This window comes from Balaenoptera ricei, chromosome 5, assembly GCF_028023285.1.
Source record: "Balaenoptera ricei isolate mBalRic1 chromosome 5, mBalRic1.hap2, whole genome shotgun sequence".
NCBI lineage: Eukaryota > Metazoa > Chordata > Mammalia > Artiodactyla > Balaenopteridae > Balaenoptera > Balaenoptera ricei.
Window position 1 is genome coordinate 112,287,445 of NC_082643.1, and position 24,395 is coordinate 112,311,839.

General features: G+C 36.5%; 1 protein-coding gene across 1 annotated transcript in view; it reads right to left on the minus strand.

Moving 5' to 3' along the window:
• The window catches only part of COL25A1 (collagen type XXV alpha 1 chain), a 451,181-nt gene that overhangs the window by 118,425 nt on the left and 308,361 nt on the right, over window positions 1–24,395 (minus strand). The gene's annotated exons all lie outside the window — the stretch shown is intronic.

Consider the following 24,395-nt stretch of genomic DNA (forward strand, 5'->3'; position numbering starts at 1 on the left):
ATTTCTAGCTAAGAGAGACCAGATGGGGAAATATTATAATAGATTGCAAAAATATTTAGGTAAAAGAATAACTTTAGTTTAACAGCAGGAACTCTTAGAAGGCTAACTAAGGAAAAAAATTAAAAGAAAGAAATTTGCTGCTAAATCATTCCATATTGCAGTAGATGGCATAATCTGTCTGAATAGAAAAATCAACCATATGAAGCTAAACAGCTAAAAGAATCCTTTGAACAACCAAATAATATGAGCACTGGAGCCTGTGAAAGTCAGTATTTATAGCTGACTGAAAAAGACTGTCTTATGATAATTATGGAAAGAACTAGCTTTCTGTAGTTAAATTAAATATTTGGCTCAAAAAGTTAATTTTTCCTTTTTATAGATACTCCAAGTTCCATGCTATTGTGTTCTATCATAAATGTTAACCCTAGTCACTCCAGGAATTATCTTTTATATGTATATGATAAATGTGAATTTACAAATTATTTAGAAGAGAAAGAGAACAATGCAATCTCTACATTGACAAAGTCATGTCATTAAATACTATAGCCACTGAAATGCTAAGTAAGCAAAGACAAACTGCAAAGGATCTATAAACAAGCAGAAAGATGGCAGAAAAACTTCAACACTGGCAGAGGTAAAGAATAAGAAAAACTACCTGAAGTACACATACTGAGACAGGATCTCCTTGCTATGATCTAAGAAGGGATTCCAGGGGGTGTTGTGTTTCCCAAGGGCATACAGCTAAGAAACACCAACAAAAGACAAGACTTCATGAAAAGAGGTAGGATTCCCAAAGAAGGACTGCCCCAGCCCAAGGGAACCAGAGAATGAAGTGTAGATGTGGGAAACAGGGAAGAAAACAAAATAGCCTCACAGTCTGGGAAATAGTGCAAAATTAAAATTATGTCAATTTTATTTATATAAACTTTGCTATCATTGAATCAGTCCTGTGTTAGGGTTTCTTAATAATAATGAGATAATAAATAATGATGATGATGGTAATGATAGTAGTGGATACTCATATGATACTTACTATGTGCCAGGTATTAGTTCTAAGAGCTTTAGCCCTTTTAGTCCTCACAACAACCATTTGACAGATGAGGAATTGGAGGCACAAAGAGGTTATGGGTTTTGCCCGCCTAACTATAAGAAGCAGAGCCAAGGTTCACACCCCAGCCATCTGCTGCAGAGTCTACCCTCTTAGCCACTATACATCCCATAAATCCTTCACAGTCTCTGAATTTCATTCCCATTTATTCATTCATTTATTCAAGAAGAATTTATACTACTATAAGAATTTATGCTTACTATAAAAAAGGCAATATTTGGACACTGAGATTAGAAAGCCTTACCCCAGGCTTCATGGAGCTTAGAGTACAATGAAGTAATGCAGACATTAAACGGGCAATTATGAATGTGGCTGGGATCTCTTTTCATATAAGTGTCTATGCTCTTTTTCCCTTATAGTCCTCTATTTCCTTTGTCCCTCAATCAAGCTCTTGGTTGGCCATCTGCTATTGCGTCAGGAGAGGTACGAGGAGGCAGGGTGGAAAAGAAAACTTGTTTGCCAACATTGCTAGAAACCAAAAATATCTAGGAAGATATTCCCCCAAACTGGAACAGAGGAAGGAGAACTGTAGTCCTCAAGAGCAGAGGGGGCCTAAGCCCTGCTTCCCCGCAGCACTTCCAGGAAGGCAACAATACCTCAAAGAAGAAATGGCTACATGACTTATCTAGATGCACAGGACCAGAGGCAGCCTTGCAAAAGATTTCCCTGTCTGAAGCATGGCACAGAACCAGCAGAGAGTCCCCCATGCCCCAGTGACGCAGCATTGGCACACTGTTTCTGAAGGGCCTTGCAGGTTAGCTGGGCCACGCTGCCTTCTCAGCAGCAAACTGTGTAGACTGACAGTAGAAGACAAGGTGCCTCTCAGTTCTCACCCCCAGACCTTCTGATGCTATAAGACCGCAGAAAAGTGAGTCAGTCCAAAAGGAGGAAGAAAGTGTGGAAATCCCAAGAAGACTGATGTTTGTTGTTTAGTCAACAAATGGAGGAGATGTAGATTCAGAAATCAAATTGTTATAGAAAATTAAGTCATTCAGATGACTAAGAAATTAATATTTCTTAATCATCTGAGTTTTGGGATAAGAATCATACCCTCGAAGTGAATATGATGACTGTTAGCAAAACAAAAGCTATGAGAATGCAAAGAAAGGGGACCTAACTGAGGTCAGCTGGTCAGGGAGGACTTCCCAGGGAAGTGATGTTTAAGCTGAGACCTGCAGAATGAAGTACCCTGTAGTGCCTGGCCGCTCTCCAAGGGCTCTACTGCCTTCCTTCCTGACAGTATCAGCAAGATGAATATTGGAACCAAAGAGAAAGTATATTTTTCTTTTCCAAAGAAATGCTGAGTCTACACTTAGAATACAAAGATTAGGTCGTGTTCTAGGTATTCCCTTGAGACCTAGACCCTGTTCTCCACTTGAGAAGGTTAGGATAAGGGCAATGGCAAGGACTATGGGTGTGGGATTCCTGTAGGAGGTTAGATTGATGAGATCAAGAGAGATTATACTAAAACATCCATTCCTTCATCTAACAAGTGACTCTTAAATATGCCAAATATAGTGAAAGAAGCTGTAAGTGTTTAAATCTAGTAGGGAAGGGAGGTTATCACATGATTTTCGATTCAAATGGAAAATATACTAAATTAGTGCTAGTTAGAGGAGCAGGCAGTATGCTTTTTAAGCACATTCTGACTGGGGAATGGAGTCGTGCCTCTGTAGAGGTGGGATTTGAGATGGGTGAAGAAGGATGAAAAGGACGATGCTATTTGAGGGGCGGTGTGGACTTGGGGCCTCTGGAAGAAGGTATTCCAGTCTGAAGTAGAGTGAGCAAAAAGGAGGAAGGTATACTTGGAAATTGCTGGTAAGTTGAGTTTAGTTGGGGTGAAGCAGTTTTTAGGTAAGAGCCTAGAAAAGTTGACAGGGTATACATATGGGAGGTCTTCAAAGAAGCTTTAAAGGGGGAAGTTGTGGGAAACCATGAAGGTGTTTATAAAATGAACGTGCCATGCCATACGTGCATTTGAGGAAGACAACCCTGGCCAAATTATGATGAACAGATTAAAAATCAAGATGTAGTCCATGATCCTTCATCTGCAATTCCAAAATCCAAAGTCGCTGAAAACAAAACAATTCTTCATAAGTTTAACTAAAGATTTTTCTAACTTTGCAGCAAACCCATTTGGTGGCAAAAACTTATTTGAACAGATGTGAGGCTATTTCTGCTCACTAATAATCCTGCTTAGTGTGAACATGCATGTATTTGACAGCAGAAATTAATGGTTTAATTACAGAGTGCCTCAGGCATCTTTAAGGGTGTCAGACAATGCCTGGTGTATCAACAATATTAACTTTCTAATACCTAAAAACTCTAAATTCTGAAACACATTTGACTCTGAGGGTTTCAAGGAAGGATTGTAAGCTTGTTCCAAAATTGATGACAAAGATCCATTTAACAGAATTAAAGATTGTAAGAAGAGTAGTAAGTGTTGAAGTTAAGGCAATGAATTTAGTTTTGAAAAATACAACTTGTTAATATAGGCTAGACTGGCAAATAAACCTGTCTAAATATATGGTAATCTGAATTATATATTATAATTTATACCAGTTTACAGTAATTAAAAATAAATTTCCATCTATGATTTCAATTTTATATATTAATCAGAACTAGCCTGATCAATTGTTATCTAGTATCTTTAATTAATTGCTTTAATGAACAAATAAGCACATTATAGTTAGCATATATGTTTTGCAAGTAAATGCAAAAACAGACCCGTGAAAAATTTTGATCTTTTAGGAAATAAAAAAAAAATCCAGAGATCTTGTTTAGAACATCAATTTGACTACCAAACACTGCATAATAATTTATTTAACAAACCCACCCCTTTAAAAAATAAATCATGCAAAAGCTTTAATTCCACCCATCTGATTTTCATGCAATTTGCATGAAAATTCTTAATTATTTAATAAAAGATTAATAATCTTTGGGCTTCCCTGGTGGCACAGCAGTTGAGAATCTGCCTGCCAATGCAGGGCACACGGGTTCGAGCCCTGGTCTGGGAAGATCCCACATGCCGCGGAGCAACTAAGCCCGTGAGCCACAACTACTGAGCCTGCACGTCTGGAGCCCGTGCTCCGCAACAAGAGAGGCCGCGATAGTGAGAGGCCCGCGTACCGCGATGAAGAGTGGCCCCCGCTTGACGCAAGTAGAGAAAGCCCTCGCACAGAAACGAAGACCCAACACAGCCAAAAATAAATAAATAAATAAATAAATAAATAAATAAATAAATAAATAAATAAGCTCATTTGTATCATTTTAAAAAAATTAATAATCTTTTAATTCTCCAGGAATTTTCCCTCAAAGATAGTACAGTATCATGATAATGTACAAAACAATAATATTCTGCACATATACTTCTGTTGAAACCAAAGGGTGCTTTCTAGCTGAGGTTGCCAGGTCAAGGGCTCACCTCAACTTGCATATACCCTATCCACTTTCTGGAACAAAACAGTCTACATTTGAGAGAGGAGGCACAGTAGGATCAGGAAAGAACAGTGCCAAGCAAATAGAAGGTTCATTTGCTGACAGGGCACCTTACACTGAAGGGAAAATCGGCATTTGTCCTGTGAGAAAAACTCAACTTTTTTTGCATTCTTCATTCTGGGAGAAAAGGAAAAGTGTCCTGTTATTCCCTAGAGACTCTATTTAGTGTCTGGCTTAATGGGTATTTGCTAAACTTCCTTTGCATGATATTAAATTGAGTTGACTCTAAAATTCCTTGGGCATGCTTCCTGGATGGCAGCCTCTTTTCTTCTTCCCTCAGAAGAGGTAGATGGCTAGAAACCAGCGTATAAAAGAGCTGGTGAGAGTCCCATGGGGCTCAGCTATAACAAGTGGACAGCTATCCTTGTATTTCCTAATCCACCTCTGAAGTTCACCCTCCCCCACAAATAAATTTGAGCCCACAGCAAACACTTGATAACCCTCTGGGATAATGGAACTATTCAAAAATGACCTTAGCAACAAAAGGATAATGGAGTGGTTGGAAGAGTTCACCAGAGAGTATTGTTACTTGGAGTAGAATCACTCTAGGTACGTTCCTCTACTAGTTAACTAGTCCTATTCTCTAATATCCCCCTTTAGTCCACATCCTAAATTTTAGTGTTTTCCCAGGGTCTGTTCAACTACTCAAAACTAAAATAGTCTGTGTCTTGAAAGCATCCCTGAAATTTGCATGTTTCTATATGGACCTAAAATACTGAATGTGATTTAGGACATTTGAATGCCCTATAATTATATTTATATTTAATGTTACTTGTTGAACACGGAGTAAATGCAAATGGCTCTAACCACCAGGCAGATACCATAAATAAGGGAGCAGGTTTAAGACAAAAGGAAGTGGGGATGCTTGGCTGAATAGGAGTCAAGCTGGGGCTAAAAGGAAATAAGGAGGACTTAATTGATTTTATCACAGGGGAAGGCCTACCTAGTACTGCTACATCTTCACATGCTTCAAGAGAAGCCAGAAATCTGAGGTGTTTTTTGTTTTTTTTTTTAACGAACGCTTCAGATTTTAAACATTTGCTACCAATTCAAATTTACTTTAAAACATTTTCTAGTCCAAACAAAAATACATTTGGGGGGATGATCTGGGCCACAGAGTACTAGTTAAAGATCTCTGATCTAGTGTTTCTGAATGTTGAATTAGAAACGAGACAAGTGTGGAAGGGTTTTGCTTCAGAAAGGAAGTAATTCAGTTAGTCCCTTGCAGGAACTTTATTTTGTTGTATTAACATTTGAAGAAAGGGCTATAGGTTCTCATTGTGTCAATCACATGTTGTAATTCAGACCACTGGTTCTTAAATCAAAAAACTTTCAAAATATACAGGACCTCTAGGAGGAAGAAGAGAACAAGGTGTAATTCCTTTTTGAAAAGGAAGCGATGGATACACTGTTATAGTGATATAACACCCCACAGTGATGGATCCGTTTGGGAGGAGTCCCAGGATTTGAGCTCCTCATGAAAGAGGCTGTTGTAATCTATGCGAGAGTTATGGTTTCTCTGGGAATCTCAGAATTTCCCGACTTCTGTGAAATTAAGTCTAAACTTTCTAATGATATGGATATTAGAAATCATAATACGAACTTTCTCCTTTTTAGTTTTCATTTCCTAGCTGTGGTTGGTGATGATGTTATTTAATGAAATGTTACATATTTTTAACATTAAGTTGTAATATACTATGATGTTTATCGTATCTACTCTTTACCAAATTTCCTTTTATACCTCCCAATTTCAAATATTTAGATGATAATAAGCCAGCCAAAAATGTTAAGAGTAAAGATTAACTTGTCTTGGAAAGTTACTGAAAATGCGTGCTCAAAATAAGCTGTAGCTGCAATTTCTGATGGAGTCAATTGTCTCTTTATTTAAAAGTACTTAATATGTCATGTATCAAAGGAATTTGCCACATATAGCGGAAGCAAGATCTTTTTCCCTATGATTACAAGAATTATTTCAAAGTGTAACATCACCTTTTAACTTAGTAAACATTAAATGAAATGTTTGCCTTATTTACCAGTAAATAAAAATAAAAAAAGAATGAACAGTGAATAACTGTATTCTGTGTTTGAACACGTGAAATGATGGTATTAAACATAAGTAAAACCAAGGAAAATATTTCTCTGGTGTCTTAAAAGATAAAAGTAATAGCCCAGTTTCCAAAATAAAAACATATTTCATAGGTCTTATTTTAATTCAATGAGTCTACAGTTTCAGTACCCATAAGGAACAGAGCTTACATTTTAAAAACCAGGTGGCATCTGGTATACTCAGATAAGTTAACAGTTCTGCCACCTCATCAGCTACAACTTTTATGATTCCCATATGTGGCTAAAGAATTACAAGATGTATGCCTATCATATCATTATTGAAATTGAATTACTTATTTACACATAAAGCACTGTCAACTAATCTTCTTGGGTGATGTGGAATATTAGCAATTATGGAACACAAAGTAAGGAAGAATAATTTACCATTTTCCAGCTCATTACATTGTCTACAGTTGAGATGAAGCTTCATAAACATTTGTCCATTTGTACAATTCTCCATGTTTCTTGACTTGTGAAATGTTTGGGAAAATTATTAAATGTTGGGAAAATGGCGTGAAACAAATATGATTGAGAAAAAAATTATTTTCAAAGGAATTGCTAGAGTCAACTTTTGTACAAGGAATCATTAACCAATTTGTGAATTATTAGGCCTTTAATTTCCCTTCCACTCTCTTATTCTTTGTTGGATTTCCTTTGTTATGACTATCATAATTAGATGTAAGGAAGGAAAGGAAAAAGCAAGTGAAAGTCAAACTAAGGATTAATATAGAAGAGTGGCATGGAACAGTAAAGTCTGGGTCAGGAGCACTAAGGCCCACTGGATCTGGGGGAAAATACTGAGAGCGAGACGAGCATTTGCGGTTAGAATTGGAAAGAGAAGGAGAATCAAAGAATAGGCCTTTTTTTCCCCCTTTGGCCAACTGGGAGTAAACTGTTAATAACTGACAGAAGAAATCAACAGCATCCAGTTCCTATTTAGTTTCTAGTTCTCTGCTAAACAAGACAAATAAAGATATTCGGATTAAAAAATGGCACAAATATTGGTAGTATAAAATGCCAAGAAAAGTAAAGAGACTATAAATGAAAACCTTGGAAGTCTGAAGAAATGACTTTTAAAATACAAAGCATTTGCCAAAAAAATTACCAAACCATTCAAATTATTTTTCAGGAACTGTAGAAAGTAAGAGAAGTAATAGAAGAAAAAACAAGGAAGACGGTAAATCCTGCAAAATATAGACAGATTGGTAGACATTTATTGACTTAAGATTAGAATAGATTATTAAAAGCATTGTTAGTGAAAATCTGAAAAAGAAGCGCAGTTTAAAAATATGATCTTTTTTGTCTTTTTAAAAAAGGTTATTAGTAGATGGATATGTATATATAACTGGATTACAGCAAGAGGTATGTCATATTATCCTTATATACTACATTGAGAAATATGAACTGAAAGCAAATAAAAAAGTGGATTTATAACTGGTTGAACAATTTACCTTGGTAATACTGCTTAAATTGTCCCACACTTGCTGTTCTCAGTCTTAACTCCATTCAACATTTGTGTCATGGATTAGATTAGTCTTCTTAAAATTTGGGTCTGGGGATGGTTTCTCTCTCAGTTTGTATATCTGTTTCTGTATCTATATCTCAGACCTCCAGAAAATGGGGCAGAAGAGAGATGTAATATTTGCTGGATGGCAGAATCAGACTCCAAGAGAGGATCTCAACAGGACAGAGTATACTAATAGTGTGGGAATAAAAGTAAAGACAGTGTTTGGATCCAATAAACAAGCCATAATGATACACAGTTGAGGAGCTAAGGGCTAGTAGCAGTGAAAAAAAGACTTTAGAATTTACATTGATAATAAATGTATACATCAATATATGATATGATTGTCAATGTGGCTTAAAGCTAATCTAATTCCCTGCAATATTAAGCAGGTAGGTTCTATCCCACTTAGGCCAGACTCCACCTGAATTAATGTGTTTAATTTTTGGGTGTTACCCTTTAAGGGTAGACAGAAACACATATAGAGAACAACCAGGAGAGAAAGAAGATACAGAGGTGTCACACGAGGAATGGATGAAGGAGCTGGGCTTGGAGCAGAAGAAAGTGAGCTGGGATATGAGAGCTATTTTGAATAAGCTTAGAACTGCCTTGGGAGAATCACCGTCACCATCACAGGGAGTAGTCAGTTTTATGCTATGCCATTGCTTGTTGAGGAAAGCTGGGTTTGGACAAGCAGGGCTTTAGGGTTCATTGCAACCCTGAACTTCATTCAGTGTTTCTATAAAATCCCTGAAGGGTTGTCATGTGGAAGAGGAATTAGTTCAGAAGGCAGGACTAAAACTAAATGATAGGAAGTAGAGAACAACAGATGTTAATTCAAAAGAAGGAACCATAAATATCTGTCGAATGAATGAATGATTAAATTACTCTGTAATATTTAGAACTGTCTATAATTAGAACAGTTTGCTTTTCAACAGAGTGAGCTCCTTGCCACCAAAGCTGTTTGAATAAAACTCAGGAACCATAAGGTTAGGATACCCTATATGAATTTTTAGTCAATTGGCTGGCTGAGAAATGGGTTTATTTTGCAGTTATAAGAGAAACTCTGACATAGCAGAAAGTGAATTTCTCTTACCCACATTATCTCCTACCCTCAGCACCCTTTTAGAATAAGACAATCAAGATTTATCTAGAAACGCTTTCTGACATTGCCAAAAGATTTTATAATCCTAATAAAAAGTAAATTTTTAGTTCCTATATTATCCTACAGTTAAAAACACTATAAGAAAAAAATGTTTCAAATGCATACAACTCTTTTCCCTGTCCCCATAAAGGGAAATATGATCTACTTTATAGGATTCTTTTTATGCTATCTTTTTTATATCATTTGAACCACACCCTCAAATTCTGTATTTGTTGTACTCAGAGAAATCAGGTTTCAATATATTTTTACATCAAGGAGAATACAGAGAAAAAAGGATCAAATAATGCTGACTCAAATTAGTTCTTTTTCTTAAGGTTTGTCAGCATAGCTATAAAGGGCAATTCTAAACAATTTATTAACTTAATTTTTATTGGTGCCCTGTAAGGGCAATTTCATTAGAAATGTTTACAAGGGGGAATGTTTCCATTAATCTAACTATACAGCCAGAACAACAAAAACCCAAAAGAAATATATAGTGCCTTAAAGTATGAATGCTTCTAGAAGTACACTGATTAGTATTATAAAGGAAATTATTTGGGTCCAGTAAAAATCATACGGAACTAAATTTATATTATGATTTTAAATATCTATGAACTTTGGCTACAACCTACATAGATGTCTAAGCTAGATCATTTTAAGTAATAAACAAACATCCTGTATACTGCTAAGAAAAACCTACAGGAAATTCTGTAATTAGGGGCTACACTTTCCCTCAAAGGAGTGACTCAGAAGAGCAAGCCTTCAACATCTATAGTTTCTAATTTTAAAAGTATATAATTAAAGGACTAAAATATATCTTTTAAATATTTGCATGTTTTTTATTTGCATGTTATTTGCATGTTATTTAATTACTATTCTATATACAACAAGGGTAACTTAATAAAAATTCTGTTATTTACAATTCATATTTCAACAAAATTTTGAAAGATGGCATAAATTATATTGACATCTTGGTATAAAACTACCAAGTTTGAACTAGTCCTAATTTTGACCTTTGAACAGACTTGGTATACTAATAAAAAAATTCTACACTACCATAGATGGACAACCACCAAGGTAAGAAGAATTCTATGTAATTTAAAAACAAATTATATGTAAATTAAATTAAAGGCAATAATGTAGCCTTCTTCCTAGAAGATAAACGATTTGTCATTCGTTGTTTTGTTACCTGTGTCTGTATATTTTGATGGACTTTGTCATCATAATATCAAACGCAAAATTATCTTAATCTCTAATTCAGGTGTTACAAACTCCAGTGCCAACAGGGACTGTGCACATATGTAAATTACTGAAGTGGGCTGAGTGTAATACAGAATGCCTCTAAAGCAGAGAGATTCCATCCAGCTTCAGCCAATTGAAATTATAAAAGAATATGTACCCAATGGTGTCAGATCTTCTAATTTTCCAAGAGGAAGTTTAAAACAAGATTTTGTATGAAATTGCCCAATATTAAAATACTAGCAAGTAATTTGGGTAAGCCAAATAAAATGCATCTACTATTGGAGTCTGTCCACAGGCCACCAGCTTGTAGCCTCTAATCTGCCTCATGAGAATTACTGATTCAAAATAAAACATAGAGGGAAGATTGTACAAAATAGTATATCACGTTTCAAAAGTAAGGAAAAATAAAGACATTGCATTCCTTTCCCCCACTGCAACCAAGGATGTTACTCTCCACCCTAAAAGGAAATCCCATATAAATTGTGACAGTTTCTCAATCGGCACATGCCATTTCATTTGACACATTCTGAAAATCTTGAATGATTAGAACAGTTACTATATAAAATTCCGGGTAGATACTGTGACTCAAACCTTGCATTCTTCTCTGACACATTTTATTAGAACTACAGGGCTCCAAAGTGGAAGTAATACCAAAGACCGGTATAGAGTTACAGCATTAACATTCACCGTCGTACTGGTGACACAGCAAGCTTTTTCTATTTCTATTTTGTTTGACTTTTCTGCCTAAAAGTGTAAAATGAAAGATGAAGTTGTAAATCTCTACATTAATTTTCTGAACAAATCCAAAATGTCTAATAGATCTCCAAATATTCCCTTCTTCCTGTTACTCCTCAAAATTCATTTCCTTTTACAATATTATTGAATAATTGTGAATGACTACTAAACAAAAGGTTGTAAGGCTCAAATGTAATTTTGTACTGAGCAAAAAAGGCAACAAAAAAGGCTTTATAAAGAATGGCTTTATAATGTTATACTATAGAATTTTCTAACACTGATGATTCTTTAGAAACTTTGCTTTGTCAAAGTAGAAGTAATTTATGTTTATCTATGCCAAAAAATAAAAGTGGTGTGTGTAAGGGGTGAAGTTCTTAATTTAAACATAGCAGTTATCTACCTGGCAGAGGACAAAATAACATAATAGAAAAGGTAAAATATTCCTTACTATTAAGTCAGAAAGAGAAAAACAAATATTGTATATTAATGCATATTTGTGGAATCTAGAAAAATGGTACAGATGAACCGGTTTGCAAGGCAGAAATAGAGACACCGATGTAGAGAACAAACGTATGGACAACAAGGGGGGAGGAGGGGGGTGGGATGAATTGGGAGATTGGGACAAACATATATACACTAATATGTATAAAATAGATCAATAATGAGAGCCTGCTGTATAGCACAGGGAACTCTGCTTCACTTATCTGTACAGTAGAAACTAACACAGCATTGTAAAACAACTCTACCCCAATTTAAAAAAAAATTGAGAAAAAAAAAAAACAAGGACTCATTGTATAGCACAGGGAACTATATTCAATACTCTGTAATGGCCTATATGGGAAAATAATCTGAAAGAGAGTGGAGATATGTATATGTATAACTGAGTCACTTTGCTGTACACTTGAAACCAACACAACATTGTAAATCAACTATACTTCAATATAAAATAAAAATTAAATTTAAAAAATTCCTTACTATTGTTTTCATTATCAAAATTATTGTCATATAGATAGTAAATTCTTTAAACAACAAGGCATAATATTAAAGAAATGTTAAAAAATTAATAAAAATGGTTAAATTGTAGCTAGGGGCTTTTTCCCATATGATGTATCATATGCCATGTTAATCGTCAGCCATGCTAATGAAGACAAAATAGTTTCCGATTTTCAAAACATCTGATAAAACTATATTAACGATTTACAATCTTTCAAATGTTTAACTTCTCAAAGAACAGTTCAGTAGGATAAAAATAAGTTAAAAGTAAGGAGGAATCAAGGCTGGAAAATTACAAGGTGCTGCTATAACTTATACTAAATTCAAGGAACATGTTAAGAGTCCCTTCCATATGAAAAAGTTTATAATCTAAAAGAAAATTCTGGTGCTGGCATTCTAGAAACTTCTGACTTCCTCAACCATTAAGAAATATAAAGAAATAGGGTAGCTAAGAAACAGCAACTGAGTTCTGAATTAGTTCTCAAACTTTTCTCTAATATTAAAGTCAAGGCAAGTATTTGTTCCTCAAAGGTGATCATGAAAAACCTCAGTCAGTAGACTCTACTGTGAAGTCAGAGCCAAACTGATGTCATAGGCAAGGACTATCATGGAGATCTTTCCATCTACCTTTGCAAAGGAACATTGAGAATGGTGTTCCTTGCAGGCTAGGACGTGCACAAAGAAAAATTAAGCTTGAAATTATTAAAAGTTAATTTATATTAACTTTAGACAATTCTTTAGACAATTCTGCATTGCCATATTGAACACAGGAATACTTTTTTAAAAGACAGTTAAGGAAGATGTATCCATTTTATTCAAAAAAAGTTAACAAACTGCTTTGAACATTTACCTTACTTTTCTTAATTGGAATCAGAGTATAAACAAGAGTAGGTTGGTTCACATTTGTACGTGTTTAGATCTTGTATACATGAATAATAATCTATGTTTATGGAGAACTCTGTTTCATTAAGACAGTATAGGCAGTGCAATTGTAAGTAAATATCCACACACACATATGTGTATATATCTATCTCTATAGATAGAATAATTCCTGTTAATGAGAATGATACATGTACTAACACCTACATACAGAATGATATGCACTATAATATTTTAAACCATTGTTGGTGCAAAAAGCAAGTGTTTGATATGAGAAAAGTTGTACACCTTGAAAAAGACAAAATAACACAGTATATGTAACTTAGAACTAGGTGTGTTTTAGAAGAGTCTCTGCTGTGTTCTGTGTTTGGGCACAGCCTTCTCAGTCACATCCTTCATTCCGTACTTCCTACTTCACCAGTGGAAGAATCTCTCTTCAGCAATCCCGGAAACCTCACATGGTGACGGCCTCCTCTAAGTCATGATGGGGTCAAGAGTTGGGCGTGATATTTCAGAGTTGGGCCACAATTTTAATAATCTAGATAACTAGATTAACTCAGCTTCTAAAAATAAGCTGACGAAAGGCCCAAGGAATAAAGCTATTTTTAAAAACAATCGAATTATTCTTAATTAAAAATCTGGTGGTGTCTCCTATAGCTTTTTTCCTCACCTGCCAATAAACTTGGAATGTTCAGGCTGACATGTCCTTTTGAAGACATGGTGAATGAGGCAGGAATTACCACCTGTTGTCCCCTTGTACTTCCTAGGGTTATAGTTAGTTCCTTCTGTTTCACATCACATCACACAGGCTTCAAGCCAGAAAAGCAGTGACACTCTGCCATGCCAATTTCTCTTGTTTACTCACCACCATTTCCCTATCTTAATTCTTAATTCTATTGAATTCCTTTAGGCCTGGAGCTAACTATAGTTCCTATCCTGGAAAGAGAGTCAGATGTTCCTAGTTCTTTGGTATTCTAATGCTACATTGGAGGATTTGGATGCCACCTTATCTGTCACTTAGGCTTCTTTATGAACGGATTCATGCTAAACTTACAAGGTAATAAAGTATGATAAGAAGGCCCAGAAGTTTCTTTGGTATGTGGAATATAAAAACAATAGTGTTGCATTGTTGTCATTATTATTATTATTATTTGTGTGTAAAACATTCAAAAGTTCACTTGTGCTAATAAAAATAATAGTGGTCAGTAAAGTTTCCTCTGAATACCAACATTTTTCAAACAAAATTTAACTGACTTCCAAGCAAAGAAAATCAAAGCTTCCTGACTCCCTCCAAAGCCGCTTTAGAATTGTATGTGAGGTAGGACCTTGCAACTGACATCTTCTTCCTACAAAGCCAGTCCTGTTGGCCACTTGTGATTTACAGGCTGTGTCTGCTACAAGGAGCTGCTGGACACATTAGTGCATGTATGCTTATGAAAGGATGCTGCCGTCTGGCACTAAATGACTTTCCAGAGACCCATCTCATTCAGACCTACAGGAACTGTTCTCCCTGAACATGATCTGTCAGTGCATAAGCCATTATTCCTCCCATTCTGAAGGGATGAATCAAAAATACAGTCTTGCATTCTAGTTCCTTCTGCGAATCTTGATGCACCATTAAAAATCTGCTGTTTCATACTTTCTTGATTTCTATTTAGTTCATCCACCTCTAACATTTTGTTGCAATTATAATTCTGCATTTGGGAGTGACAGAAAAGGAATGGTGGTAATTGTGTTGGATTTTGTTGGTGTAAATTGCTTATAAATTGCTGTATTTCCTATTTGTAATATGCTCTTTATTTATAGATATTACCAACTATAGTATGTTGGGGTTTTTTTGTCCATTTCAAATACAGATTTTAATATATTTACCTAAAGGCTTACTTTCTCTTTCTTATATAATATTGAAAGTCACCAACCACAAATCTGTCTTTACCTCCACATTTTATTATATGCTTCAGTTGCAGGCATTAATGCAAATCATAACTCCATAGTATATGGATTAATAAACCTAATACTCTTATGTTTGAATTCATGTGAAAACTATCTTGCTTAAATATAAGACAAAGAGAATAAAATCATCTGTATAGTTTTGAGTTTCAGAAAAGATCATCTTTTTATCAAGGAATTCCTTGAATTATTTAGAAAACATTTCACAGAAAGCAGCACTTGCAAAATTCAAACAAAAGAAATATAAATGTAATAATATTAAATAAACATACATATATTTTTCATCTGAAATCTTTCATTCCACTCATTTTCAAGAAAAATGTGAAATGGTGCACATTAGCCTGAAAAGACTGTAAGGTATATGTCCAGATATATAAACCATGAAAAAAAAGTAAAATAAGTAAAAAGAAGAATATTGCATTTGATATGAGCAATGAGTACAAGTGTGGACAAATGAAATCTTTACTTCATAAAATATAATGAGTAGCTATTTTAATATGAAGGTCATTGCGCTAAAAGCAACTAAAAGGAAATCCAACAGCTATTTAAACTGGCTGGCATCATTCTCCAGAATTCCTTGTCAGAGGATATACTTAGGAATGGATTTTGGTTTTATTGTAATACATCTATGGCCATTAATAGAATTTTCAGTTAAGGGCTCAAACCTCAGGCTTTCGACGTGTGTGTGTGTGTGTGTGTGTGTAGTTATAAGGGTTTTGTGAAATACTCGCTTGAACTTCCAAACTTCTGTATAAAAACTTATCCCACTGGATTACTATATATATAGATTCCTTTGTATAATACTTTACATTACACAAAAATTTTAAGATTTAAAGTGATGTAAAATAGGTAAAGTCACTTCCTCAACTTCTCATAATATCTATTTTTTTTTTTCCTTAATGGGCTCAGCTATACAATCAATAACTGAGATATAATTTGCAACACTGAATTCCAAGGGAAGTATTGTCTACATATCAACAGTTGTTTGCAAAAATAATTTATCCCTTAAATTAACCCACATTAGGACAAATTTACAAATGCTCCTGGGCTCTTAGTGGTTTGAAGTATGACAGAACACTTAAAAGAGAACTCTGATTATAAAATATAACAAGAACGTTTGCAAATTTTAACGAGCTTGCTGTTTCCATGCCAACTTCTCCCAAATGTGGAAATCATTAAAATAATTTTCTCACAATTTATTTCTTTCCATTGTTTTATATCCATTCCTTTTTCACAGGCAATACATTCAGTATCAAATGAGTAGTATATTCATTAGGGCTAAAGAGAAAGGCAAGGGTTAAGTAAATAAGAACATCAAATTAATATCCAGGCCTAAACGCTTTAGCAGAGCCAAAGAATCTGTTTAATCATTCAAGTCAACAAAGGTTAAGATAATAAAATAAACTTCTAAATGCTTTCCTTTTCTGGAACTTAATCTGTCTTGCTGAAGATGTTTTTAAGATGCTATCAGTTTTGCATAGTCCCAGCTGTTAGGAAAATTTACTTGAATACACTGGGAAGAGAAAAGAATTTTATGAAAATAGTTAAGCAGAGCTCCTGGGTGGCTTATTGAAACTGTGAGAGCTCAGGATCATTTAAAACCAGCTGTTGGCTGATGATATTGAGACCAATAACCACTAAATCTTTTATTTATTGGCCTCTGTGTTATTTGGCAAGGTGATGGTAGCCAACTGATTAGAAGATTATAGTCAAAAGATAACATCATGATGCTTGTTCATTTTATTGCCTAAGTTTGACTAACAAATTTACCACAATTTCAGAACAACATAATACCTTAATTTAAAAAGACAGTATTAAACATTAAAATAGCTTTGCTTATTTTTAAGGCTATGTTTTTAAGTCACTAAGATAGAGAAAAGAAATCTGAGTCATTAACATCAAAGCCCAGGGCTGTGGTTCATGATGAGGGCAGAGGCCCTAATGAACTGGGCAACAAGCCCTGTTTAATAATGAAGGAGAGAGGGGTAGTAGTAGGGTGTGCAGATGACAATGGGAAAATCTTGGAGAGTCCTGAGTCTTTTACACTTGACATTCAGGTTCGGCTACTGATCAAGAAATATAACTCAATCTCTTTTGCAAAGAGAAGCTCAGAATAAAAGCAGAATCAACAAAATACCTTGTAGAACATGTAAGCACAGCATTATGAATTGAGGAAAACAGACTTCATTCATTTGGTTATCCTGAAGAAAAAAGGCACTAAGAGCAAATACACCAGGATCTTGCTATTATACAATTTTCAAATTGGTGCCCTTGAGCTGAGAAGTGAAATTGTATCACAGCAAGCTTACTGGGTATCCTGATGTGCCTTGGACAAAGGTCAGCGTTGCCCTGCCTCCCTATGCTCTATGAGGAGAGATTCTAGGCTGTTGCTAAGTGGAATTCGTCCATTCCTTTGGTTTTTGGAAGGTTGGCACTGCATGAATTGTAAAGACTGTGACTGCCATGCTTGCAAAGGAAAAAGATGCACCTGTTTTCATTTGTGCTCCCCAACATTTTCAAGCTGATTCACGAAGGCATGAACTCTTAAAGTTGAAAAGAGTCCTAGCAACCATTTGGAGGCAGCTTGGCATTGTGGAAAGAGGGCAGAACTTGACATTTGTGTTTGAGTCCCAGCACTGTCTTTTGGTAGATGTGTGTGAAAGAACTAGATCAAGTCACTTAATCTGTGTGAGCTCAATCCTCATCAGAAAAAAAAAAAAAGGTCATATTAAAATTTGTGCTACTAAATCACTTTTGAGTTACTTTTGAGGATACGTGGAAAATGTAATTTGTGAGTACTGAGGCTTAAATCCTGGCTCTGCCACTGGCTGGCTCTGTTTTCTTAGATGAAATATTTAAACTTTCTGAATCTTGGTTTCCTCATCTATTAAATGGAAATAATAAAAGTAACTATTTTATAGAGTTGTTGAAATAATACATATCTTCACAGAGTGGTTGGCATATTTTAAGAACTCAATAAAAATTATTTATCATTATTATTGATGTTATAAATTGAGCCATGGATATTTTGGTAAACTCTATTGGTTCACATTGAGGTTGATGACTATACCAACGACTTTATTGATAGGGAAGCAGTGTGACCCAGTGGGAGGAGCCCAAACCAGACGCTGAGAGAGCTGGGTTTGAATCCCATTTCTACCACTTAACAAATCATGTGAACTGGGCAATTTACTTTACCCCAGATTCTTCATGTGAAACTTGAGGAGAATAATCAACTATGATCTGTTGAGGGCTTATTATAGATTTTTCATACATTATTTTATTTAATCCTTCTCATAACCATGGAGACAGTGGCAGTTAGAATTGATCCTTATCCAGCCTGACTCCAGCCCATGTGGATATAATCATCTCACTCTATTGTGTTCACTTTTCCTATATCTTCTTTCCTGATAATCTACTTTGCTGAACTGTAGTAAGGCTTACAGATGATGTGTGTATCTTGCCTAGAAAGGTGTTCTGCAAGCTGTACGACTCTAAGTAATGAGCAATTGTAATTATTTCATGAGGTATCATTTCTCAGTCCAACTTTCGTTCAGTCTAGGAATCCCCCTACAGCTCCCTTACGGCGGGTCTTCAATCTCTGCTTGAATACAGAATAAAGGCTTAGCCTCAAAACTCTGTAATACAAACCTATGAGGATGAAATGAAGAAAACTGAGCATGGGCATGGTAGCTGACAGCACAGAAAAAGCACCCTCCTAACCATATAGCCGAAAGGCCTAACTGCTGAGGTGCAATGTTTGACTGCAAAAATGAATTGAAGATTAAGAGCAAATCTGTAATGACGTCTCCCCAAGAATCAAGGAGGCAAGTGCAATTCTAATGTCAGGGTGCATCCACCTGTGGAAATCTAACCCTCAGTGTCTTGTAGAAGAAAACCAAATGATATTGATGGTTATTGTATTATACCTAAATTGTAGGCTTGAAATTGGTTCAACGTATCCTGACAGAAAGCTCATGCCAAAAAAGTTAGCCTTTTCTTCTGCATTAAATCATATGCCATCAACAGCATTCAAAGATAGTCAACTTTCCTACCATTTACTTTTAACTTCTTGCAATCTGACTTTCCCTCTCACTACTGAACAAAATGCACGCCCTTACAATCCCAAGATTCCAGAACACCAAATCCAAAAGTTTTTTTTATAGATCTCATCCCTGTGTCTTTCTTTTAATTAAGAATGTTTTGTGGGCCACCCTCACTTTTTTTTTTTTTTTTAAAGTAGTTCTAGGGGACTTCCCTGGTGGTGCAGTGGTTGGGAATCCGCCTGCTGATGCAGGGGACACAGGTTCAAGCCCTGGTCCAGGAGGATCCCACATGCTGCAGAGCAGCTAAGCCCGTGCGCCACAACTACTGAGCCTGCGTGCCACAACTACTGAAGCCCACACGCCTAGAGCCCGTGCTCTGCAACAAGAGAAGCCACCGCAGTCAGAAGCCCGATCACAGCAACGAAGAGTAGTCCCTGCTCACTGCAACTAGAGAAAGCCCGCAGGCAGCAATGAAGACCCAATGCAGCCAAAAATAAATGAATAAATAAATAAAGTAGTTCTGCCTACTGTTCAAACATAGCATGTCCTGGTTTTTCTTTTGAATGCTCACTCTCTTTTTCCGATGCTCCTTTTCAGCCCACTCCCTCTGGGTGGATATTTCCTTTTTTTTTTTTTAAGATTTTTTTTTAAACTAATTTATTTAATTTATTTATTTTTGGCTGCGCTGGGTCTTCGTTGCTGCGCAAAGGCTTTCTCTGGTTGCCGCAAGCGGGGGCTACTCTTTGTTGCGGTGGGCGTGCTTCTCATTGCGTTGGCTTCTCTTGTTGTGGAGCACAGGCTCTCGGCACGTGGGCTTCAGTAGTTGTGCATCGCGGGCTCAGTAGTTGTGGCTCGCGGGCTTAGTTGCTCTATGGCACGTGGGATCTTCCCGGACCAGGGCTCGAACCCGTGTCCCCTGCATCAGCAGCCGGATTCTCAACCACTGCACCACCAGGGAAGCCCCAGTGTGGATATTTCTAAAGTGGCTCTATGTTCACTCTTTCAACCTCCACTTTGCTCCCTGGGGTCTCAATTCTTGCTCTGGGGGTGTTCAGCTACGTAGCTGTTACCTCCAGCTGCAACACCACCTCAGAATTCTAGTCTTATATTTCCAACTGCTTGCTACATTATTCCAATGGAATAATTGGTCAAGATCGCAAATTCAGCATAACTAGGATTCAACTTATCATTTATCCTACTGACTCTCTTCTGGCCAACGTTATCAAGGAGTCAAGCCAGAAACCTCACCTCTAGCTTTACCTTCTTTTTCAACTTCAGCCCTTACATCCAATTAGCTATAAGACTTGTATTAAATTTTCACCTCAGTACCTTTTAATTTGACTCCCTGACTGCTTCTCTTCTTCTGTTTTTAAAAATTTAACAAGATCACAACTTTAGCCATGGTCACAGATTTTGGATGTAAACCCAATGTAGATCAAATTCATCTCTCACCTCCTGCTTCAAGACTTCACTTTTGTCCATTTCTCCTCTACTAGTATCAACCCTGGTTTTCCCTCTTTGTCTGCTCAGGTTTTTGCTTGGTGCTTGTGGCAAACCCTATTGATGACATAATGCAACTTTCCTTTTGAATCCCATTGCAAACATACAGCTTTCTCCAATATTCTGGTGACCCCTTTGGAATTTCTGCTTTGGCTCACCAACTTAGCCCCTCTCCACTGCTGAGCTTCTCATTCTGATACTGAACTTTCTGCTCAGTGTGGCCCTGTACCTCCAATGATACCTGATATTCCAGACTGAGCCCGCCCATCCCCTCTGCTCATCTCCCCACTGAGGACTGGACATTATTCTCATAGCCCAGACTTTTATGACCTTGTCCAGATGACTGACATAGTTTCCTGGTCTACTTGGTCTCCATGCTTTCAGTCTCTTCCAATTTCTTTCCATACTGGACACTGTTACCTTACAGATCTTCATAAAGAACGTCTGGTGGACTCCCTTGGTAGTCCAGTGGTTAAGACTCTGCACTCCCAATGCAGGGGACACAGGTTCGATCCATGGTCAGGGAACTAAGATCCCACATGCCGCACGGGCGCAGCCAAAAAAAAACCAAAAAAAAAAAAAACCCAACAGAATCCCAGGCTCCTTCCTTCTCTGGGATTCAGGAAGAGAAAAAAAAAAAAAAAAAAAATTGGTAATTACACTAAATAGTCTAGTGGTAATATACAGCAAATGATATACTCAAAACTCTTCAGTGGTCCCTTATTGCCCACCACACTAGACATTCAAAATGCTCCATGATGTAATTTCTATAAAAAAATTTTAGCCTTATATGATACAATCTTTCTATATTTAACCTATTCCCTTGGCAAATGGAATATTACTGTTCCTTAAATGAATCCTGTCATTTCCTGCTTGTATAATATTGTATGAACTATTTCTTCTTCCTGGAACGTTTAATGTCTTGCTCTTCATCTAAGCTTTTAAAGATTACCCATGTATCAAGTCCTAGCTCAAGTGTCACCTTTTCTGCAGTTATTTTTTAAAATGGAAGAATGTTCAATTACCTAGCATCTCTTAGCATGGCTATTTAAGGCATACACCATAATACCACATAGTTTTCTTATCAGGCACCCATGAGATTATCAGCTGCTTGAGGGCAGTAATGATGAGATAATATTTTCAACAAATATTCATTAAGTCCTTACTGTTCTGGTGATGGAGGTATGAACAAGACAGACGGAAGTCCTTGCTCTCATGGAGTTTTTGTTTTAAGGAGAGGCATGTTATACAGATAAGAAGCAACTAAATAAACAAACAAAATAGGATAATCTCAGATTTAGATTGGGTAGTTAGGGAAGTTACTAATACCTCCCCAAAGAGGTATTTGAGAGAAAAATCTCAATGATAAGAAGAACCCAATCATAAGACCAGAAAAGAGCAAATAGAAAGTCATCAAGTCGGGAGTGTGTTGTGTTTAAAGAACACGTGGATGACAGAGGGGCTGGAGCATAGTGGGTGGAGGGGAAGACTAGTTCGAGATGAGGTTATAGAGGTAAGCAGGGGCCAGATCTTGGAGGCCAAGCAAGGTGATTTGGATTTCATTCTAAGGTTTAAAACAGGGAGTAACATAATCTAATTTACAGCATAAAATGGTCTCTGGTTGCTGTTTAGGCAATGGATTGTACACAGTAAGAGTGGAAGCAAGATTAATTGGAAGACTACTGCAGTGATCAAGAACATGAGATGAGAATAGGTTGAATTTGCTGATAGTAGAAGAGAGAGACAAGTGGACCCATTTATAGTCTCTGTAGTATTAAGTAGGGTACCTTGAACATGGTAGACACTAAATATATATTGATAAATATATGTCCAAGTGTTTCAAGATAGTTTCACCTGCTTAATTTGCATTTTATCTTCAAATTTTTCCTGCTTTGATTCACATAATATGGCTTAATATATTCCTGTCTGGCACTTGGCGAGCCAAAAACAAAACAAAAAAGAAACGAAAAAAGAAGGACCTCATGTTCAAGAAAACAGCATAGATCCCAGTGGAAAGTCAGTTAACAAAGAACTAAAATGATGTAAGATCATATTGTTAATTGTGGAAGGAAATAAATTACTTGGAACAAATGGTAAAAAGTGGATTTCAAAAATCTACGATAGGGCTTCCCTGGTGGCGCAGTGGTTGAGAATCTGCCTGCCAATGCAGGGGACACGGGTTCGAGCCCTGGTCTGGGAAGAGCCCACATGCCGCGGAGCAACTGGGCCCGTGAGCCACAATTACTGAGCCTGCACGTCTGGAGCCTGTGCTCCGCAACAAGAGAAGCCGCGATAGTGAGAGGCCCGCGCACCGCGATGAAGAGTGGCCCCCGCTTGCCGCAACTAGAGAAAGCCCTCGCACAGAAACGAAGACCCAACACAGCCATGAATAAATAAATTAAAAAAAAAAAAGAGTGGGGTAAAAGATATAACAATTGAATGCAATGGCCAAATCTTGATTGGGTTAAAAAAAAAAAATCTATGATAGGATGAAAATGGAAATGGTATTCAAATACAAAGATCTACATTTTAAAAAAGAGAGCCTCTGTCAGCATCAGCTGGAACAGTGTGCCCAAAGAGGATGTGGGTAAAGTTAATGTTCATTAAAATTGAAGACTTTTCCAGTTCTAACTAACTTTTGATTTTTCTGGAAATGTAAAATCTTCATTTTGCCATCTTGATATGTGAATTTCCTAATAGGTAGCTGACACTACTTATATTAAAATTCTAAGATCACTGAATGTGACCTGCCTTGTTTGTAAATTAGGAATCTGAGAAAAGACAGGCAATTTGGTAAGTTCTCATGCTCACATTCATGTATACTTCCCAGGACATTTAAATTTTTATCCATAAAGATTCATCCTACATTATGAATTCAATCCAAATTCCTTCAATACAAAGCTAAATCCAAATGAAAATGGGATCAATTTTTGCCACTTTCCAGCTAAAATGCTAAGTGGCCCCTGAATCGTGTGAAACTTGGCCCCAGTCAGTGTGAAAACTGGCTGAAATCTGTATGAAAGGCAGTCTGGGTTCGTCAAAGTAGTTCATGAACTTTGGCCACACTTGCAAGGAACCTGGTCCAAGTCTTAGTTTGTAATGCAACATGAAACCAGGTGAATTGCACATGGTTTCAGGTTTCCTCCTGGAAATTTGGCCTAGCTTTATAATCAATCATCACTTCTTGGAACGATGAAAGCCAACACACCTTTTTGAAACTGAGGACTGTGTGCACACTGATGACAGCTAAGCTGTGAACCACCCTTTCACTTCCTTTGCCAAAAGAAGATTTCTCAGAATAGAAACAGTTTCCCTCTTACCTGGAAAGGGCAAGTTGAGTGATTTTGATATTGCATGTAGAAAGAAATAATACTCAATACATGGAGACATGCCATGTGAAATAATCACCACATACGGAGCAAGTGGCTACATTCTAATCATTTAGGGTTATGAGAATTTTATTCCATTCACATCCATGACAGATATCATGATGTTTAATCTCCTTGACCATTAAGATAAACTTGGAACTGGGCATCAGATAGAATAACTGCCACGGTGACTATGCTGAGACATGGTCATTATCTCCATATGAAGAAATGGCCGAAGAATAGAAAGGAAAGGAAATCATAGCATAATTTTCATCTAGTTTAATAAACAGGAGGGATAAGGCTACAAACTTTTCAAGTTTGC